We start from the raw sequence: 20,386 nt of genomic DNA on the forward strand, positions 1-20,386 counted from the left end.
GATCGAAAACGACGCCACCTACACTCACAAGATTAACCGTTAGGGACAAGAAAATGATCTATATGCATGCTATGCAACAAACAAATGCAGCAATCAAGTGCAATAAACCACGGGGCTCTATACTACCGCATTCTAACGTTCGCGCGGGCTAGGGAGTCCTACAGCCAGACCTGCTCTGATACCAAGCCTGTTGCACCCCGGCTCAGAGAAACCGGAACGCCCCGTATTCCAGCCCAGAGATCGAGGAGAAGTCTTCTAGAATACGGCACTGCTTAGCATAGAACAAATTAGCTCTTTATTGCAATCTATTGGGGTACAAGGGGATTACATCGGCACGGCGACACTACGCCTGCCACAGTTGCTCTATGCAAGCAGGAGAACAACATGATACAGCGGAATGACTACTGGTAGTAGAAAAGCGACGACCGTGGTGAACTCCACTCCGCGGGGACTCTGACTGGAACGCTTATCCTAACTCGCAAACAACGAATCCACGGCAAACAAGCAATCATATCCGGCATGACCTGCAAGCTGGCATGACACGCCAGATCAGTACATTGAATGTACTTGCAAGCTCACAGCAACCAAAGCAATCAAGACAAACAACAGCATGGCAATTACAGGTTAACAAGGATTAACACGATACTATCAGATCAATCATAGCATGAACAAGATGATACAGCTAGAACAATCCGAGCATGGTATGAACATATGAACAAGATGAGCCTAGCATGCAACATGATGAAACTTTCATGCACCAACTTACTCTGCTCTGGTTACCTTGTAACCATCACCTGCATAAACTTACCATCACGGACATCACACGATCATCTCAGGATCAAATCAAGCTTGGTATTAACAATACTGTAGTAATCATTTATGACCACAAGGAGCTTGATCTTAACCCTTGACTCTCGCATAACACCACAAATATCCAACAAGTTGGTATTCACGATACCACAGTGATCCTCTCACGATCACACAAATATCAACCAACTTCTTTCATCATCGAACCAAGGTTGTTATTAAGCACATCATTATTATTACTGTTGACCCATAGTGTGACCGACACGAACTGGGCCCATATTCGCGGGCGCGGCTATCGATAGATTTAACACACACACACTCTGCAGAGGTAGTGCACTATACCCACACCACGAAACCCATGGCCTCGCACTCCCATCCGGGTGGACCAACGGCGTTCCGACAAATCCGATCTATTGCCATGGCACTCTCCCGGCCACTCTGACCAACACCCCTTTTGGGTTCAGTCCTGGGTGGCCCATGCCTACCAAAGGTCTTACGGCCACCGTCGTGGCAAAAACGGTCCCAAACGGGGATAAAGCACGCAAACAACTCGGGCTCACAAGGCTTATGCCGTCCTACCTGGCCAAGGTAGCGCCCCGTGCATAACCTTCCCTACATTGGAGGCACCGGCGAGAGGCATGACAATAGACCCGTTAGGGCCTTTTCCATACATAAGCAAATGTGGTTGCACTGGTCAGCTTGATCTGGTGGCACCATGACTCAGCCAACAGTTGTTCAAGTTCAATTTAATCCGGTTAAACTTGAATGCAATATGCTGAGCCATGATAAAAATAACATGATGTAACTACAATGCATGAACATGATATCAACATGAGCATGGGGGTGCAACATAATCAACTAGCATAACAACAACATTTAATCATTTAACAAGATGAGCATCGCATACTAACGAGCATGAATATCACAACTAGAACACTGCTCATAGCATGACATGAACACTAGCATCAATAATAAATATCATGCAAACGATAAAACTATCATGCAAATATTTAACCAACTCGGTGCAAAATAACATGCATAACAACGGTACTCGGAACAGACGATAGTCATGCACCGAAGACCATCACCAACATGTATTATTACCAAGCATGGCCAATATTAAAGTAGTACTAGCATGAAGAACATAATAACAGAGTGCAAGAAAAACAAAGCATGACGGTAAACACTGATCCATAAGCATAACCGAAATAACGACAATAGCAGCAAAGCAAACAAACAGTTATTTAAGATTCAAGTTGAAACCCAATGCTTCTGCATGGCTATCATGCAAATGGTGGTTGTGGCTTGCCTGGGGATGAAGAAGGCTCCGGGGAGAAGTGTGGAAAGATCGCGGAAGGAATCGCCGGAAAGGTTCTCTCTCAAAGGGGGCTGATTGGGGCAAGGGCAAAATGGTCATTTTCAGAATGTTGAAACATAGTGAAAATGGTGGGAACAGAACGGGCTTGATGAGACGAAGACGTGGGCGTTGGATTCACCTAAATCGGAGTTACGGTTGCGGAGATATGAGGGTTGGAACATCAGGGACTTTTCTGCAAAAGGATTATTCACAGCCGGGTCCCTGAGTGGATAAGGCAGAAGCGGTTTTCAAAAAAATACGCTTTCTAAACAAGAAAACGTAATCTATGCCGAAGAAGAATCTAAGTACGGTTTCAGAGAAGGAAAACGTACTTCAGGACGAAGCAGAGGATGCATACGCTTTCCGAAACCGAAAACGTATAAACATATTTACGCCTCCACTTATCTGACGTGGACGGCGGGGTCAACGCGTGTGTGGCTGGCAGGTGGGTCCCGCTCCTCTCTCTCTCTCCTCTCGCTCCCCTTCTTCCTCCCGACAGAAGCAGGGGAGAGGCGAGGCCGCGCGGCGCCGGCGATGGCCCGGGCAGCTCCGGCCATCCCCGGTGGAGCTGGGAACACCGGCGGGCGCGGAACGGAGTGCTGCTCCCTCCTAGAGCAGCAGCAGGCGCTGGGGAGGCCTGGAGTGACGGCGGCTCGCGGAGGCCGAGGGCAGCGGCGACGGTTGATCTTGGGGCACGCGGCCACGAGCACTCCGGCGCCGGGATGAGGGGTGGAGGAGGGGCACTAGACTACGGGGAAACTACTGGAGGTGGAGAGGAGGAGAGAGGGGCTCGGCATTGAGTGAATTTAGGCCGAGGCCGATGCGGGCAGGGCGGCCATGGGGGGAACCAGAGAGCTCTTTGAGCTCGTTTGGGTGGTCGGGGAGGTAGCTAGGAGTGTGTGAGGTCGAGTGGTGAGCTCGGGAGGGGTCGGGGCTGGCTTATATAGCCGTGCGACGTCATGGCCGAGCTGGCGTCGCCGCGGACGTGTGGACGGCGCCGCGGACGCGTGTGCTCGCGCATGAGCTCGGGGAAGACGACGGGGAGGGAACGGACGAGCGCCAGAGGTCACGGAGACGAGCGGAGCTCGGGGACAAGAGAGGGAAGCTGCCGCGGCGCGAACAGAGCCGGTCGGCTACAGTTCACCCGTGGGCGCACGGCGACGAGCGCCAGCGAGGAGGCTTCGGGAGTGGGAGAAAGGTCCAGGGGAAAGGCGACAACCCGGGCTAGCTGTTGGACACGACGAGGCGCGCGAGAACGACGAACTGAGGAGGGGCCCGAGCAAAACGCCGCTCAGCTCGCATCCATGGCGTGCCAGGGCGGTGGTCACCACGGTGCCCGGCAAGGAGGGGACGCAAGAGGCAGGGAAGCGTTGTCTAGAGTTTAGTCCTTTCATACTAGAGGCCTAGGGAGGTGATGGATCAAATAAATGAGCTCTGGATCAATGGGATTACTCCTCTGAAGATTGTTGTATCAATTTTGGATGAGTGCTGATGATCAACAGGGAGCTGATTGGCTCAAATAGAGTTGTCTGGGGTGTTTGACTATGGAAGGACTACGCTCCTGAAACTATGGAGGGATTTGGACCAATATTTGATATAGTTGCTTCACAACTGCCTAAATTGGTCCAGAATAGAAATCATGATGATGCACTCAAATGGTGAAGCCACTTGAGCTGAAATTGGTCAGGGCAGAGTTATTTGGTCATATGAAGATGCTGAAAAAGGTTTCACACAATTTGGATAAACCAAAATGGTACTTCCTTCACAAACATCCCCACTGACCAGAAACTTTCAGAAATTCTAGAGGGAAAATGGCTAAATGAATTGAGCCACAACTTGGTGGAGGAAGTGTAGATGGATAGGAGAAGGCACAGAAAAATTTACAGCCATAATGAAGCAAGATAAAATATACTTGCTTCACAAACTGAAATTTTGGACAGAATCAAAGATTTGAAGCTGTGCTCACATGGAGGCATTAAATGAGCTCAACTTTGGTGGAGGGATATGATTTGATGATATGAAGGACCATGCAAAAGTGCAACTCATTTGGATATGCCTAGCGTGTACCTCCTTCACAAAATTTCTTTCTGGACAGAAACTTTGGAAAATCATAATTAAATGACTACTAGGAAAATGAGGTTGCATTTTGGCATGTGGCAAAGATATGGACATGAAAAGGTTTTCAAGGAGTTTGAGGTCAATTGAGAAAAGGTAAATAGCACTTGCTTCACAAAGTGCCATTTAGGGCAGAATGGGAAAACAATTATTGGAGGAATATTTTTGAACATGGCAATGAAAAGTTTTCCATATTTTATGAATATAGGACCCAAACAATTTATTAGAATTATTTGGAAATTTTAGGAGTGATGGAAATATAGGGTGCTTCACAACCTAGGGCAGACAGGGTTATTCATTTAATAGAAAAAGGAATATTCCCTAGCAAAAGAATTTTGGGATTGTGCTAGGATGGAAATGGTATGATCTAGGGAAGGATTTGAGGATGACAAGCCACTCTGGAAATAAAGAAGAGATCATCTTCTTCAGTTTCCAGACCACAAAGCCACCGAAAAAAAAAACTCAAGCAAAAACCTCAGAAAATCAAATGAAAAAGAAAGGGCCAAAAATCAGGCTGTGACACTGGTCCATCTCCGATGCTCCGTGGGCTTCTTCTGGTCCAAAAATAATCTCCGTCAAATTTCAGGTCAATTGGACTCCGTTTGGTTTTCCTTTTCTGCGATACTCAAAAACAAGGAAAAAACAGAAACTGGCATTGGGCTCTAGGTTAATAGGTTAGTCCCAAAAATCATATAAAATAGCATATAAGTGAATATAAAACATCCTAGATGGATAATATAATAGCATGGAACAATAAAAAATTATAGATACGTTGGAGACGTGTCACTTACTCAGCCGGTAATCTTTTTGCCGGCAAGTTTCGTTCAACTGTCAAAGGCCGAATAACTGACACGACCCATCAGACATCACCAGGTGGGTGTCTGGTCCCTCGCATCACTTTTTCACTCAAGACCTATCCGCAGAGCGTTGCCTCTAAATTCTGCATACGAAGTTGGATTGGGATGGTTTTAATATCAAAATCAATTGATTTGACGAGACAAAGACAATTCAAGTCGAACATTTTCTCATATGAGGCCGTCTTGAAGGTGTAATTGGCCGAACAGTGTTCTGGATAGAAAATCAGTACTTCGAACACAACTTCGGCCTTCGAGATGAGATCGGATGGCTATGACGCAAACTTCAAATATGTTTATGTCGACACCACGACTTATTCATGCATAGCACTTCCCCAGTTGAGGTCATCTTAGTAATGTTTTCTTCCGTGTCAAAATATGGTGTCAACAGCCTGGGCTCATGGCGGCACCCACACGGGCGTTTCGTCTTTGACTTCACACGAGCGGCACACGGTCGATGTGGACGGAATGGTCAACGATCGAGCTAGCAAGCCCTAATGGCCAATCCCATCTGCCGGGGCGCCGTCTGTGATTTGACTTGAAATTAGCTTTCAGTCAACCCAACGAAATTGTATGCACGCCGGCCTTTTTTTAGAACGAAGACACAAGAAGCGACCAGCTTTAAATTAATAAGCCCTCCGAACAGGCAACATCCAACGTACGATACAAACGAAAACAAAAGACAGCGACGACCGAAGCCCAAGTTAGGTACATGCAACCGGCCTAAGCCTGAAAAGGTAAAACCTGTATTAACACATAGACAACCGGCCGGAGAATGAAGCAGACCAGCAGCAGCTTAGTGACGAGCAGCTATCTGGATCAGGCGGATTCGCTCCATAGCCTCCTGCCTCCGCTTAGCGTCCCGCCGTTTCCCCAACGGCATCCAGGTCTGGAGGAACATGTGGCATTTGAAAATAATGTCAGCAGTGTGAGAAGGGAACTTGTGCTCAATAGTGATTTTGTTTCTAATAGTCCAAAGAGACCATAAAAGCGCCCCTACGCATCGCCATAATACTCGGGCATATGCACCCCTATGGGCCATAAGAATATCACGGACCTCACTGCCCGAGTGAGGGTTCCAGTTCTGATCGAAGGCGTCCCGGACCGCACTCCAAGCGAACCGAGCTAAGTAACAGTTAAAAAATATGTGGTTTGCATCTTCAGGCGCACCACACATCGCACAACTCCCATCGGACGACCCATTACATTTAGCAATGTTGTTAGAGGATGGGAGACGGTCACGAAACATTTGCCAAAGGAAGATTTTGATTTTGAGAGGGATAGACACTTTCCATAGCCCCCTAGCTATATCCAGTGCCGGACCCTCCGTTAACTTAGCATAAAGCGACTTGACCGAGAACTTCCCGGAGCTCGTGAGGGGCCAGGAAACCTCATCAGGTTCGGGTCGCAGCACCGCGCCGGCTAGCGCATTGCATAGCCCCTCCCAACAGGCTCGTTCAGGGTCAAGAAGAGTCCGCTTAAAAGAAATAGCTGGCGAGGAGGATCTAAGCGCGTCAGCGATAAGGATTTCAGTATTAGTAGCAAGTTGGTAGATGGAGGGGTGGCTGCGCCACAACGGCTCTGAACCATACCAGTGATCGAGCCAGAATCTCATGGATTTTCCATCGTTGACACTAAGTTTGGCTCCTAGCGCAAAGGCCGGTTTAACCTCCTGGATCCCGTTCCAGAAGGTCGACCCTTTGGCCTTAGAAGTAAGGAAATTCCCATCGGGAAAATATTTCGCCCGAAGGATATCCGCCCAGAGCCCCTGCTCGCTTTGGGAGAGTTTCCACAACCACTTGGTAAGAAGAGCAACATTCATAAGTTTGGAATTAAGGATCCCTAGGCCGCCAAATTTCTTTGGACGACATAACGCTGCCCACTTGACTAAGTGGTACTTCTTTTTGGATCCAGTTCCTTCCCAAAAGAACTTGGATCGAGGGGTGTCAAGCTTGGCATGAACACCATCCACCAAGAGAAACATGCCCATGGTAAACATGGGCAAGGAAGAGAGGCTGATTTTCGTCAGAATAAGACTAGCAGCCGAAGACATGAAACTACCGCGCCAAGGACTGACCCGGTTCGCCACCTTGCCATATAAGGGCTCCCACTCGTGAATAGATATGTGTTTGTCTGAGATAGGGAAGCCCAAATACTTAAGCGGAAAGCTCCCAAGCTTACAGTTAAGCAGGTTGGCTACGCGAGATGCGAAGGGATCATCCATCCCAATGACCATCACCTCGCTTTTGTGAAAATTGATCTTAACGCCAGAGGCGATCTCGAAAGCTAGAAGGATGAGCTTAATCGAGGCTATACTATGATCGTCAGGCCCGAAGAGCATGTTGGGTAACGCAGTAATTTCAAAAAAATTCCTACGCACACGCAAGATCCATCTAGGTGATGCATAGCAACGAGAAGGGAGAGTGTTGTCTACGTACCCTCGTAGACCGTAAGCGGAAGCGTTATGACAACGCGGTTGATGTAGTCGTATGCCTTCACGATCCGACCGATCCTAGCACCGAAGGTACGGCACCTCCGCGATCTGCATACGTTCAGCTCGGTGACGTCCCACGAACTCTAGATCCAGCTGAGGTCGAGGAAGAGTTTCGTCAGCACGATGGCGTGATGACGGTGATGATGAAGCTACCGGCGCAGGGCTTTGCCTAAGCACTGCAACGATATGACCGAGGTGGAAATCTGTGGAGGGGGTCACCGCACACGGCTAAACAATCAACTTGTGTGTCTATGGGGTGCTCCCTCCCCCGTATATAAAGGAGTGGAGGAGGGGGAGGGCCGGCCCTCTCATGGCGCGCCCAAGGGGGAAGTCCTACTCCCGGTGGGAGTAGGATTTCCCCTTCCCTAGTTGGAGTAGGAGAGGAAGGAAGGGGGAGAGAGAGGGAAGGAAAGGGGGGCCGGCCCCCTACTCAATTGGATTGGGCTTGGGGGTGGGGGCGCCCTCCACCTGGCCTCCTCCTCCTCTCTCCCACTAAGGCCCAATAAGGCCCATACACTCCCCGGGGGTTTCCGGTAACCCCCCGGTACTCCCGTAAATGCCCGAACTCACCTGGAACCATTCTGAGGTCCAAACATAGCCTTCCAATATATCGATATTTATGTCTCGACCATTTCGAGACTCCTCGTCATGTCCGTGATTATATCCGGGACTCGGAACTACCTTCGATACATCAAAACACATAAACTCATAATACCGATCATCACCGAACGTTAAGCGTGCGGACCCTACGGGTTCGAGAACTATGTAGACATGACCGAGACTTATCTCCGGTCAATAACCAATAGCGGTACCTGGATGCTCATATTGGTTCCTACATATTCTATGAAGATCTTTATCGGTCAAACCACATAACAACATATGTTGTTCCCTTTGTCATCGGTATGTTACTTGCCCGAGATTCGATCATCGGTATCTCAATACCTAGTTCAATCTCGTTACCGGCAAGTCTCTTTACTCGTTTCGTAATGCATCATCCCGTAACTAACTCATTAGTCACATTGCTTGCAAGGCTTATAGTGATGTGCATTACCGAGAGGGCCCAGAGACACCTCTCCGACAATCGGGGTGACAAATCCTAATCTCGATCTATGCCAACTCAACAAACACCATCGGAGACACCTGTAGAGTATCTTTATAATCACCCAGTTACGTTGTGACGTTCGATAGCACATAAGGTGTTCCTCCGGTATTCGGGAGTTGCATAATCTCATAGTCTGAGGAACATGTATAAGTCACGAAGAAAGCAGTAGCAATGAAACTGTAACGATCATAATGCTAAACTAACGAATGGGTCTTGTCCATCACATCATTCTCCTAATGATGTGATCTCGTGCATCAAATGACAACACATGTCTATGGTTAGGAAACATAACCATCTTTGATAAACGAGCTAGTCAAGTAGAGGCATACTAGGGACACTTTGTTTTGTCTATGTATTCACACATGTACTAAGTTTCCGGTTAATACAATTCTAGCATGAATAATAAACATTTATCATGAAATAAGGAAATAAATAATAACTTTATTATTGCCTCTAGGGCATATTTCCTTCAGTATCCCACTTGCACTAGAGTCAATAATATAGTTCACATCGCCATGTGATTTAACACTAATAGTTCACATCACCATGTGATTAACACCCATAGTTCACCTCGCCATGTGATCAACACTCAAAGGGTTTACTAGAGTCAGTAATCTAGTTCACATCGCCATGTGATTAACACCCAAAGAGTACTAAGGTGTGATCATGCTTTGCTTGTCAGAGAAGTTTAGTCAACAGGTCTGCCATATTTAGATCTGTATGTATTTTGCAAATTTCTATGTCTACAATGCTCTGCACAGAGCTACTCTAGCTAATTGCTCCCACTTTCAATATGTATCCAGATTGAGACTTAAAGTCATCTGGATTAGTGTCAAAGTTTCTATCGACGTAACCCTTTACGACGAACTCTTTATTACCTCCATAACCAAGAAATATTTCCTTAATTCTCTAAGGACAATTTTGACCGCTGTCCAGTGATCTACTCCTAGCTCACTATTGTACTCCCTTGCCAAACTCAGGGCAGGGTATACAATAGGTCTGGTACACAGCATGGCATACTTTATAGAACCTATGGCTGAGGCATAGGGAATGACTTTCATTCTCTCTCTATCTTCTGCCGTGGTCGGGCTTTGAGTCTTACTCAACTTTACACCTTGCAACACAGGCAAGAACTCCTTCTTTGACTGTTCCATTTTGAACTACTTCAAAATCTTGTCAAGGAATGTACTCATTGAAAAATCTTATCAAGCGTCTTGATCTATCTCTATAGATCTTGATGCTCAATGTGTAAGCATCTTCACCGAGGTCTTTCTTTGAAAAACTCCTTTCAAACACTCCTTTATGCTTTCCAGAAAATTCTACATCACTTCTGATCAACAATATGTCACTCACATATACTTATCAGAAAGGCTGTAGTGCTCCCACTCACTCTCTTGTAAATACAGGCTTCACTGCAAGTCTGTATAAAACTATATGCTTTGATCAACTCATCAAAGTGTATATTCCAACCCCGAGATGCTTGCACCAGTCCATAGATGGATCGCTGGAGCTTGCACACTTTGTTAGCACTTTTAGGATTGACAAAAACTTGTTGTATCATATACAAATCTTCTTTAAGAAATCCATTAAGGAATGCAGTTTTGACATCCATTTGCCAGATTTCATAAAGTGGCAATTGCTAACATGATTCGGACAGACTTAAGCATCGATACGAGTGAGAAAATATCATCGTAGTCAACACCTTGAACTTGTCGAAAACATTTTGCGACAATTCGAGCTTTGTAGATAGTAACACTACTATTAGCGTCCGTCTTCCTCTTGAAGATCCATTTATTCTCAAATGGCTTGCAGATCATCGAGCAAGTCAACCAAAGTCCATACTTTGTTTCTCATACATGGATCCCATGTCAGATTTCATGACCTCAAGCCATTCTGCGGAATCTGGGCTCATTATCGCTTCCTCATAGTTCGTAGGTTCGTCATGGTCTAGTAACATGACTTCCAGAACAGGATTACCGTACCACTTTGGTGCGAAACGTGCTCTGGTTAACCTGCGAGGTTCGGTAGCAACTTGATCTGAAGTTTCATGATCATCCTCATTAACTTCCTCACTAATTGGTGTAGGCATCCCTGGAACTGATTTCTGTGATGAACTACTTTCCAATTTGGGAGAAGGTACAATTACCTCATCAAGTTTTACTTTCCTCCCACTCACTTCTTTCGAGACAAAACTCCTTCTCTAGAAAGGATCCATTCTTAGCAACGAATATCTTGCCTTCGGATCTGTGATAGAAGGTGTACCCAACAGTTTCCTTTGGGTATCCTATGAAGCTGCATTTCTCCGATTTGGGTTCGAGCTTATCAGGTTGATGCTTTTTTCACATAAGCATCGCAGCCCCAAACTTTAAGAAACGACAACTTGGGTTTCTTGCCAAACCATAGTTCATAAGGTATCGTCTCAACGGACTTAGATGGTGCCCTTTTTAACGTGAATGCAACTGTCTCTAATGCATAACACAAAAAATGATAGCGGTAAATCAATAAGAGACATCATAGATCGCACCATATCCAATTAAGTATGATTATAACGTTCGGACACCATTACGCTGTGGTGTTCCAGGTGGCGTGAGTTGTGAAACTATTCCACATTGTTTCAAATGAAGACCAAACTCATAACTCAAATATTCTCCTCCATGATCAGATCGTAGAAACTATATTTTCTTGTTACGATGATTTTCCACTTCACTCTGAAATTCTTTGAACTTTTCAAATGTTTCAGACTTATGTTTCATCAAGTAGATATACTCATATCAGCTCAGATCATCTGTGAAGGTTAGAAAATAATGATACCAGCCGCGAGCCTCAACACTCATCGGACCACATACATCAGTATGTATTATTTCCAACAAGTCTGTTGCTCGCTCCATAGTTCCGGAGAACGGAGTCTTAGTCATCTTGCCCATGAGGCATGGTTCGCAAGCATCAAGTGATTCATAATCAAATGATTCCAAAAAGCCCATTAGCATGGAGTTTCTTCATGCGCTTTACACCAATATGACCTAAACGGCAGTGCCACGAATAAGTTGCACTATCATTATTAACTTTGTATCTTTTGGCTTCAATATTATGAATATGTGTATCACTATGATCGAGATCCAACAAACCATTTTCATCGGGTGTATGACCATAGAAGGTTTTATTCATGTAAACCGAACAACAATTATTCTCTGACTTACGATCAAATCATATTCCTGCTCAACGCAAACACCAAATAACATTTATTTAGGTTCAACACTAATCCCGAAAGTATAGGGAGTGTGCGATGATGATCATATCAATCATGGAACTACTTCCAACACACATCGTCACTTCACCCTTAACTAGTTTCTGTTCATTCTGCAACTCCTGTTTCGAGTTACTACTCTTAGCAACTGAACCAGTATCAAATGCCGAGGGGTTGCTATAAACACTAGTAAAGTACACATAAATAACATGTATATCAAATATACCTTTGTTCACTTTGCCATCCTTCTTATCCGCCAAGTATCTAGGGCAGTTCCACTTCCAGTGACCATTTCCATTGCAGTAGAAGCACTTAGTCTCAGGCTTAGGTCCAGACTTGGGCTTCTTCACTTGAGCAGCAACTTGCTTGCCGTTCTTCTTGAAGTTCCCCTTCTATCGCTTTGCCCTTTTCTTGAAACTAGTGGTCTTGTTAACCATCAACACTTGATGCTCTTTTCTTGATTTCTACCTTCGTCGATTTCAGCATTGCGAAGAGCTCGGGAATTACTTTCGTCATCCCTTGCATCTTATAGTTCATCGCGAAGTTCTAGTAACTTGGAGATAGTGACTAGAGAACTTTGTCAATTACTATCTTATCTGGAAGATTAGCTCCCACTTGATTCAAGCAATTGTAGTACCCAGACAATCTGAGCACATGCTCACTGGTTGAGCTATTCTCCTCCATCTTGTAGGCAAAGTACTGTCAGAGGTCTCATACCTCTTGATACGGGCATGAGTATGAAATACCAATTTCAACTCTTGGCACATCTTCTATGCTCCGTGGTGTTCAAAACATTTTTGAAGTCCCGGTTCTAAGTCGTAAAGCATGGTGCACTAAACTATCAAGTAGTCATCATACCGAGCTTTTTTCAAAATGTTCATAATGTCTGCATCTGCTCCTGCAATAGTTCTGTCACCTAGCAGTGCATAAAGAACATAATTTTTCTGTGCAGCAATGAGGAAAATCCTCATATCACGGACCAAGTCCGCATCATTGCGACTATCATCTTTCAACTTATATTTCTCTAGGAACATATAAAAAATAAACGGGGAGCTACATCGCGAGCTATTGATCTACAGCATACATATGCAAAAATACTACCAGGACTAAGTTCATGATAAATTAATGTTCAATTAATCATATTACTTAAGACCTCCCACTTAGATAGACATCCCTCTAATCATCTAAGTTACCACGTGATCCAAATCAACTAAACCATGTCCAATCATCACGTGAGATGGAGTAGTTTTCAATGGTGAACATCACTATGTTGATCATATCTACTATATGATTCACGCTCGACCTTTCGGTCTCAGTGTTCCGAGGCCATATCTGCATATGCTAGGCTCGTCAAGTTTAACCTGAGTATTCTGCGTGTGCAAAACTGGCTTGCACCCATTGTATGTGAACGTAGAGCTTATCACACCCGATCATCATGTGGTGTCTCGGCACGACGAACTGTTGCAACGTTGCATACTAAGGGAGAACACTTATACCTTGAAATTTAGTGAGAGATCATCTTATAATGCTACCGCCGAACTAAGCAAAATAAGATGCATAAAGGATAAACATCACATGCAATCAATATAAGTGATATGATATGGCCATCATCATCTTGTGCCTTTGATCTCCATCTCCAAAGCACCGTCATGATCACCATCGTCACCGGCTTGACACCTTGATCTCCATCGAAGCATCGTTGTCGTCTCGCCAACTATTGCTTCTACGACTATCGCTACCGCTTAGTGATAAACTAAAGCAATTACATGGCGATTGCATTTCATACAATAAAACGACAACCATATGGCTCCTGCCAGTTGAAGATAACTGCGTTACAAAACATGATCATCTCATACAACAATTTATATCTCATCACGTCTTGACCATATCACATCACAACATGCCCTGCAAAAACAAGTTAGACGTCCTCTACTTTGTTGTTGCAAGTTTTACGTGGCTGCCATGGGCTTAGCAAGAACCGTTCTTACCTACGCATCAAAAACCACAACGATTTTTCTTCAAGTTTGCTGTTTTAACCTTCAACAAGGACCGGGCGTAGTCACACTCGATTCAACTAAAGTTGGAGAAACAGACACCCACTAGCCACCTGTGTGCGAAGCACGTCGGTAGAACCAGTCTCGCGTAAGCGTACGCGTAATGTCGGTCTGAGTCGCTTCATACAACAATATCGCCGAATCAAAGTATGACATGCTGGTAAGCAGTATGACTATTATCGCCCACAACTCTTTGTGTTCTACTCGTGCATATAACATCTACGCATAGACCTGGCTCGGATGCCACTGTTGGGTAACGCAGTAATTTCAAAAAAATTCCTACGCACACGCAAGATCCATCTAGGTGATGCATAGCGACGAGAGGGGAGAGTGTTGTCTACGTACCCTCGTAGACCGTAAGCGGAAGTGTTATGACAATGCGGTTGATGTAGTCGTACGTCTTCACGATTCGACCGATCCTAGCACCGAAGGTACGGCACCTCCGCGATCTGCACACGTTTAGCTCGATGACGTCCCACGAACTCTAGATCCAGCTGAGGTCGAGGGAGAGTTTCGTCAGCACGACGGCGTGATGACAGTGATGATGAAGCTACCGGCGCAGGGCTTCGCCTAAGCACTGCAACGATATGACCGAGGTGGAGATCTGTGGAGGGGGGCACTGCACACGGCTAAACAATCAACTTGTGTGTCTATGGGGTGCCCCCTCCCCCGTATATAAAGCAGTGGAGGAGGGGGAGGGCCGGCCCTCTCATGGCACGCCCAAGGGGGGAGTCCTACTCCCGGTGGGAGTAGGATTCCCCCTTCCCTAGTTGGAGTAGGAGAGGAAGGAAGGGGGAGAGAAAGGGAAGGAAAGGGGGGGCCGCCGCCCACCCAATTCAGATTGGGCTTGGGGGGGCCCTCCACCTGGCCGCCTCCTCCTCTCTCCCACTAAGGCCCAATAAGGCCCATACACTCCCCGGGGGTTTCCGGTAACCCCCCCGGTACTCCGGTAAATGCCTGAACTCACCCGGAACCATTCCGATGTCCAAACATAGCCTTCCAATATATCGATCTTATGTCTCGACCATTCCGAGACTCCTCGTCATGTCCGTGATCATATCCGGGACTCCGAACTACCTTCGGTACATCAAAACACATAAACTCATAATACCGATTGTCACCGAACGTTAAGCGTGCGGACCCTACGGGTTCGAGAACTATGTAGACATGACCGAGACTTATCTCCGATCAATAACCAATAGCGGAACCTGGATGCTCATATTGGTTCCTACATATTCTACGAAGATCTTTATCGGTCAAACCGCATAACAACATATGTTGTTCCCTTTGTCATCGGTATGTTACTTGCCAGAGATTCGATCGTCGGTATCTCAATACCTAGTTCAATCTCGTTACCGGCAAGTCTCTTTACTCGTTTAGTAATGCATCATCCCGTAACTAACTCATTAGTCACATTGTTTGCAAGGCTTATAGTGATGTGCATTACCGAGAGGGCCCAGAGATACCTCTCCGACAATCGGAGTGACAAATCCTAATCTCGATCTATGCCAACTCAACAAACACCATCGGAGACACCTGTAGAGCATCTTTATAATCACCCAGTTACGGTGTGACGTTTGATAGCACACAAGGTGTTCGTCCGGTATTCGGGAGTTGCATAATCTCATAGTCTGAGGAACATGTATAAGTCATGAAGAAAACAGTAGCAATGAAACTGTAACGATCATAATGCTAAGCTAACGAATGGGTCTTGTCCATCACATCATTCTCCTAATGATGTGATCCCGTTCATCAAATGACAACACATGTCTATGGTTAGGAAACATAACCATCTTTGATAAACGAGCTAGTCAAGTGGAGGCATACTAGGGACACTTTGTTTTGTCTATGTATTCACACATGTACTAAGTTTCCGGTTAATACAATTCTAGCATGAATAATAAACATTTATCATGAAATAAGGAAATAAATAATAACTTTATTATTGCCTCTCTAGGGCATATTTTCTTCAGAGCAACATGGTGTCGTCCGCATATTGCAGGTGCGTGACACCTCCACTTATGAGGTGTGGGACGACACCGCGGATGTGACCGGCACCCTTAGCCTTATTGATCATGGCCGAGGGAGCGTCCACAACAAGGTTGAAGATCAGAGGAGAGGAAGGGTCTCCCTGCCTATGACCTCGCTTGTTGCGAAAGAAGTTGCCAACCTCTCCATTTATTGACACCGCAGTCTGGCCCCCCGAGACCAGATGCATGATACGATGGACAAAACCTGACTCGAATCCCTTCCGATCCAGGACCTCGCGAATGAACTCCCAGTTCACTCGGTCGTAGGCTTTTTCGAAGTCCAGCTTAAGGAGTACAATCGGCTGCCAGGTTCGTTTTAGTTCGTGAACTATCTCCTGAAGCACAACCGGCCCTTCGAGGATGTTGCGACCTTTGAGAAAAGCCGACTGGCTACGATTGATCACTCTCTGCGCAGTAGGAGCGAGCCTCGTCATATAGGCCTTCGTGCAGATTTTGAAAGGAACGTTAATGAGGGTAATAGGGCGGTATTGCTTAATCGTGTCGGACCTTTTGACCTTTGGGATTAAGCTAATGACACCGAAGTTGAGATGCGAGATGTCTACTGTTCCTAACGCAAAGCCGTTGATAATATCGTAGAAAAGAGCATTTAACGCAGGCTAGAAACGACGAAAGAAAGCCACCGGCCAGCCATCCAGGCCGGGGGCAGTATCGACCTTCATCGAGCCGACAACCCTATCAATTTCTTCCGTGGAGAAGGACAGGGCCAAAAGGTCGTTTTCGGCCAGAGAAACATGAGCATCGACCCCGCAAAAGTCGGCTCGGAGGCGCAGGTGTTTCTCCTCAACTGTTCCCAACAGGTTAAGGAAAAACTCGTAAATGTGGGCCGAGATATCCGCTTGGCTCACTAGCACCCCTTGATTGGCTTGAAGCCTCAGGATCGAGCATTTCCGTTTACGCCCGTTGGCGTAAGCATCGAAATATCCGGTGTTAGCTCTCCCTTGGTAACCCACTTGACGCCGCCCCTACGGCGCCAGTACTCCTCCTCTTCCCTGAAGATGGAGAGCACCTGATTTTCTAGAGCGTATCGATTAGCCCACTCAGCCTCCGAAAAGGATCTGGAGTTTGCTTGGGCATCGAGGGATTTGATTTCGTTGATAAGAGCCTCCCTTGCTCGCTTCGCCTCACTACCGTGGTTTGCCCCCCAACCACGGAGGAAACCGCGTAAAAGGCCAGCCGCGGCAATCGCTTGCTCCCAGCGAGCCATGATCAGAGGAACGAACCCGTCGACCTCGAACCAGCCAGTTTCACACCGGCCCTTCCTCCACTCCCTGGCTTCACATGCTCGCCGTTGCAAATCAGAGAAAGAAGATACCGTGCATGGATTAGCCAGCGGTAGCTGAAAATAAGCTGCGTTGGTTCGTAGAGGCAAATGGAATGATAGATACTGTACATCAGACATGTACCGAGCCAGCTGTGCACCACACGGGAACCGCACCTCCCTGTGCGTGCACAAGGAGAGGTCGAGACAACGGGTAATGCAGAGACGTACACAAACAAAAACTGGGGTGGCGCCGTCGCGTTCGTGAAGGCGACGGAGATGCTGTCCACCGTGACAACTTGTCGGAGAGCGACTGTCTACAGCGCACCCCGTGGCAGTGCGGTCGGTAGCAAGCGCTGGCTACGGCCACGCACACCGCGCTGGCCGGCGGCCGTGCTTATCGTCGGCGTGCAGTCGGTCGCCGGTACCGTCCAAGCCAGCCAGGGCAATCTGCAGGATTCACCAATAGTATTTCGTACTACGTGTTTCTTGACATCGATGTTCGTTTGACTGCGTGCCTTGATTTTTGTCTCGGCGCGTGAAAGGCCGATGCTCCTACAGCAGCTACATGTGCATACGGAGAGGCATGCAGAAATCCACCGATTATCCGCACGTCTCGCAGTCTGGGTACAAAGTGTTCCGCACGAGTCACGGTCTATCTACATACAATGATGGTGAAACAGACGGCTAAGAGCATCTCCAGCCGTTCGGCCCCCCAGGGCGCCGAAAAACTGCGGTGGTCGTCGCCGTCGTCCATGCCGCCGCTCAGATCCACCGCCTCATCCGCGGTGAACCCGGGAGACGCGGCGGCCGCGGCCGATCCTTCCGCGATGATGTCGTCCATGTCGGTCTCGGTCTCGTCGGCGTCGCCGAGGTGCGAGAAGGGCAGTGCGCAACGGCGGAGAGGGGGCGTCGGGAGGACGCATACGCGGGCGGCGAGTAGTTGTATGGAGGGTACTGCACGCCGCTGAAGGCGGGCGAGGGCGTGCGCTGGACCGGGTGTCCATGGGGAACGTGACATTTGGGTTGAACCCACCGTGCACGTCCCCGTCGGCGTAGCCCGGCGATCCCCATGGCTGCGGCGTCGGAGACCCGACACCTTGCTGGCCCCAGTGCGCGTACGGCGCGTGGTTGCCGGGGGGATTCATCATCCCCGCGCGTGCCGCCTCGGCCTCGGCCTGGTCCGCGGAAGCGGCAGCGGCAGCGGCACCCGCAGCCGCGCGTGCCGCGTTGTCACGGGCCTTCTTGGCGAGGGCCCTGTTCCGCCGGTCGGCGGTGACGGCCTCCCGTCGCTGTACTTCTACCCTCCAATCGGCGTTTCTCATGCCCGGCGGCTTGGACGGCGGCGCCCTTGGCTTCCTCTGCTTTGGCTGGGCGACGGAGGCGGTCGCGGTTGCCACGGCGCGGGGGACGACGTACTTCTTCGGTGCCATGGCGGCCGGCTGGGAGGCGAGCGGGAGAGAGAATGGCAGGAGGAAAGGAGAAAATGGGAGGGAACTGGGGGAAAAGCGGGGAGAAACGGCGGGAAGAGGCGCTCGAGTCGCCGACAGGGCGGACCCACGCGCGCCTTTTCGCTTGTGCCGGCGCCCCAGGCGCCCCCCAGGGCGCCGGGTTCTGCCTGGGTCCGCCGGCACCAGATTCGGCCCGAGCCGGCGAAAAACGGGCTTCTGAGGGGCGACTAGGCCGTTTTTTCGGCGCCGGCGCGGCAGAAACGTCTGGGGAGGCCCTGTTGGGGGCGCGGCTGGAGATGCTCTAACTGTCACTGCTCTCGCAAGTTGGACGATATATATAGCCAACCCAAGGGCGATAAGCATGGACCGGAGGTGCAGATAACCGAGAGACGGGCGGAGTACATTGAACCTATTTTTTTGCGAGTGAGTTCATTGAACCTTGGAGCGCACTAGCTTGATCGGGACAACATCCTTAACAGCGGAGTGAATTCCAGAAAACCATCACATTAAAGCGTAGGTTTACAGAAAACACTCTTTTATGAATTTAGGACAAAAAACACTGATTCTTGGTCTAATCTTTTGCAGAAAACACTTGTGTTGCTTTAGGCATTTTAACCACGATTATGACATGTGGGCCCGCATTTGATGAGGTGGCGTTCGCACAAACAACGTAGGATGGTATTTTTTCGCAAAGAACCCCTCTCTGTAAAAAATAACCCCCCCTCCCCCTCACCCCATCCAATCGGGATCGGGATCGGATCGGAGGCCACCCCCGCCAAACTGCACTGCCAGGCTGCGGTACTCGTTGCCTCCTTTCTGCTGAGCTTAGCACCGGAGCAAGAAGCAGTGGCGCGGCCATGAGCAGCAATGGCGGCACGCAGCACTGGAGCAAGCAGCGGCGGAGGCGGGCGGCGCAGATCACTGGTCAAGCAGCAGCGGCGCCGTGCAAAACTGGAGCAAGCTTCGGCGACGGCGAGCAACGGCGGCGGCGGCGTGACCGCGCGCAGCAGCGGTGCGGCCGCGACTAGTGCGAGCAGCAGCGGCAGCGCATAGCAGCGGCACGACCGCAAGCAGCAGTTGTGGGACGCGCAACAGCGTTGCGGCCGCAGGCAGTTCGAGTAGCAGCGGCGGCGTACAGCAGCGGCGCAACAACGGCGGGCAGTTGCGCGGCCGCGAGCAGCAGTGGTGTGCGGCGGCGCGCATCACTGGTCAAGCGCGGCGAGTTGAGCGAGCTCGCAGCCTCCCAAGAGCTCCGACGAGGTGAGCTCGTAGCAGCCACATGCATGTGCCGGTGCCCTCTACTCCCCCCGGGAGCCCAAAATCCATAGATGAAGAAGATTGCTTTTTGTTTTTTGCTTGAAGGTTGTCCTTGTAAAATTACAGGACTGTTTTGTAAATCTAAAAAATCCCTCTTCTAACGTCGTCTATTGTGAACCGTTACACCACCTCATCAAATGAGGGCCCCACATGTCATAATCATGGTTAAAATGCCAAAAGCGGTTGATTAGTGTTTTCTGCAAAAGATTAGATCGAGAATCAGTGTTTTTTGTCTCAAATTCGTAAAAGAGTGTTTTCTGCAAACCTACGCTTTATTGTGGT

Source organism: Aegilops tauschii, chromosome 6 (genome assembly GCF_002575655.3).
Source record: "Aegilops tauschii subsp. strangulata cultivar AL8/78 chromosome 6, Aet v6.0, whole genome shotgun sequence".
NCBI classification, from domain to species: domain Eukaryota; kingdom Viridiplantae; phylum Streptophyta; class Magnoliopsida; order Poales; family Poaceae; genus Aegilops; species Aegilops tauschii.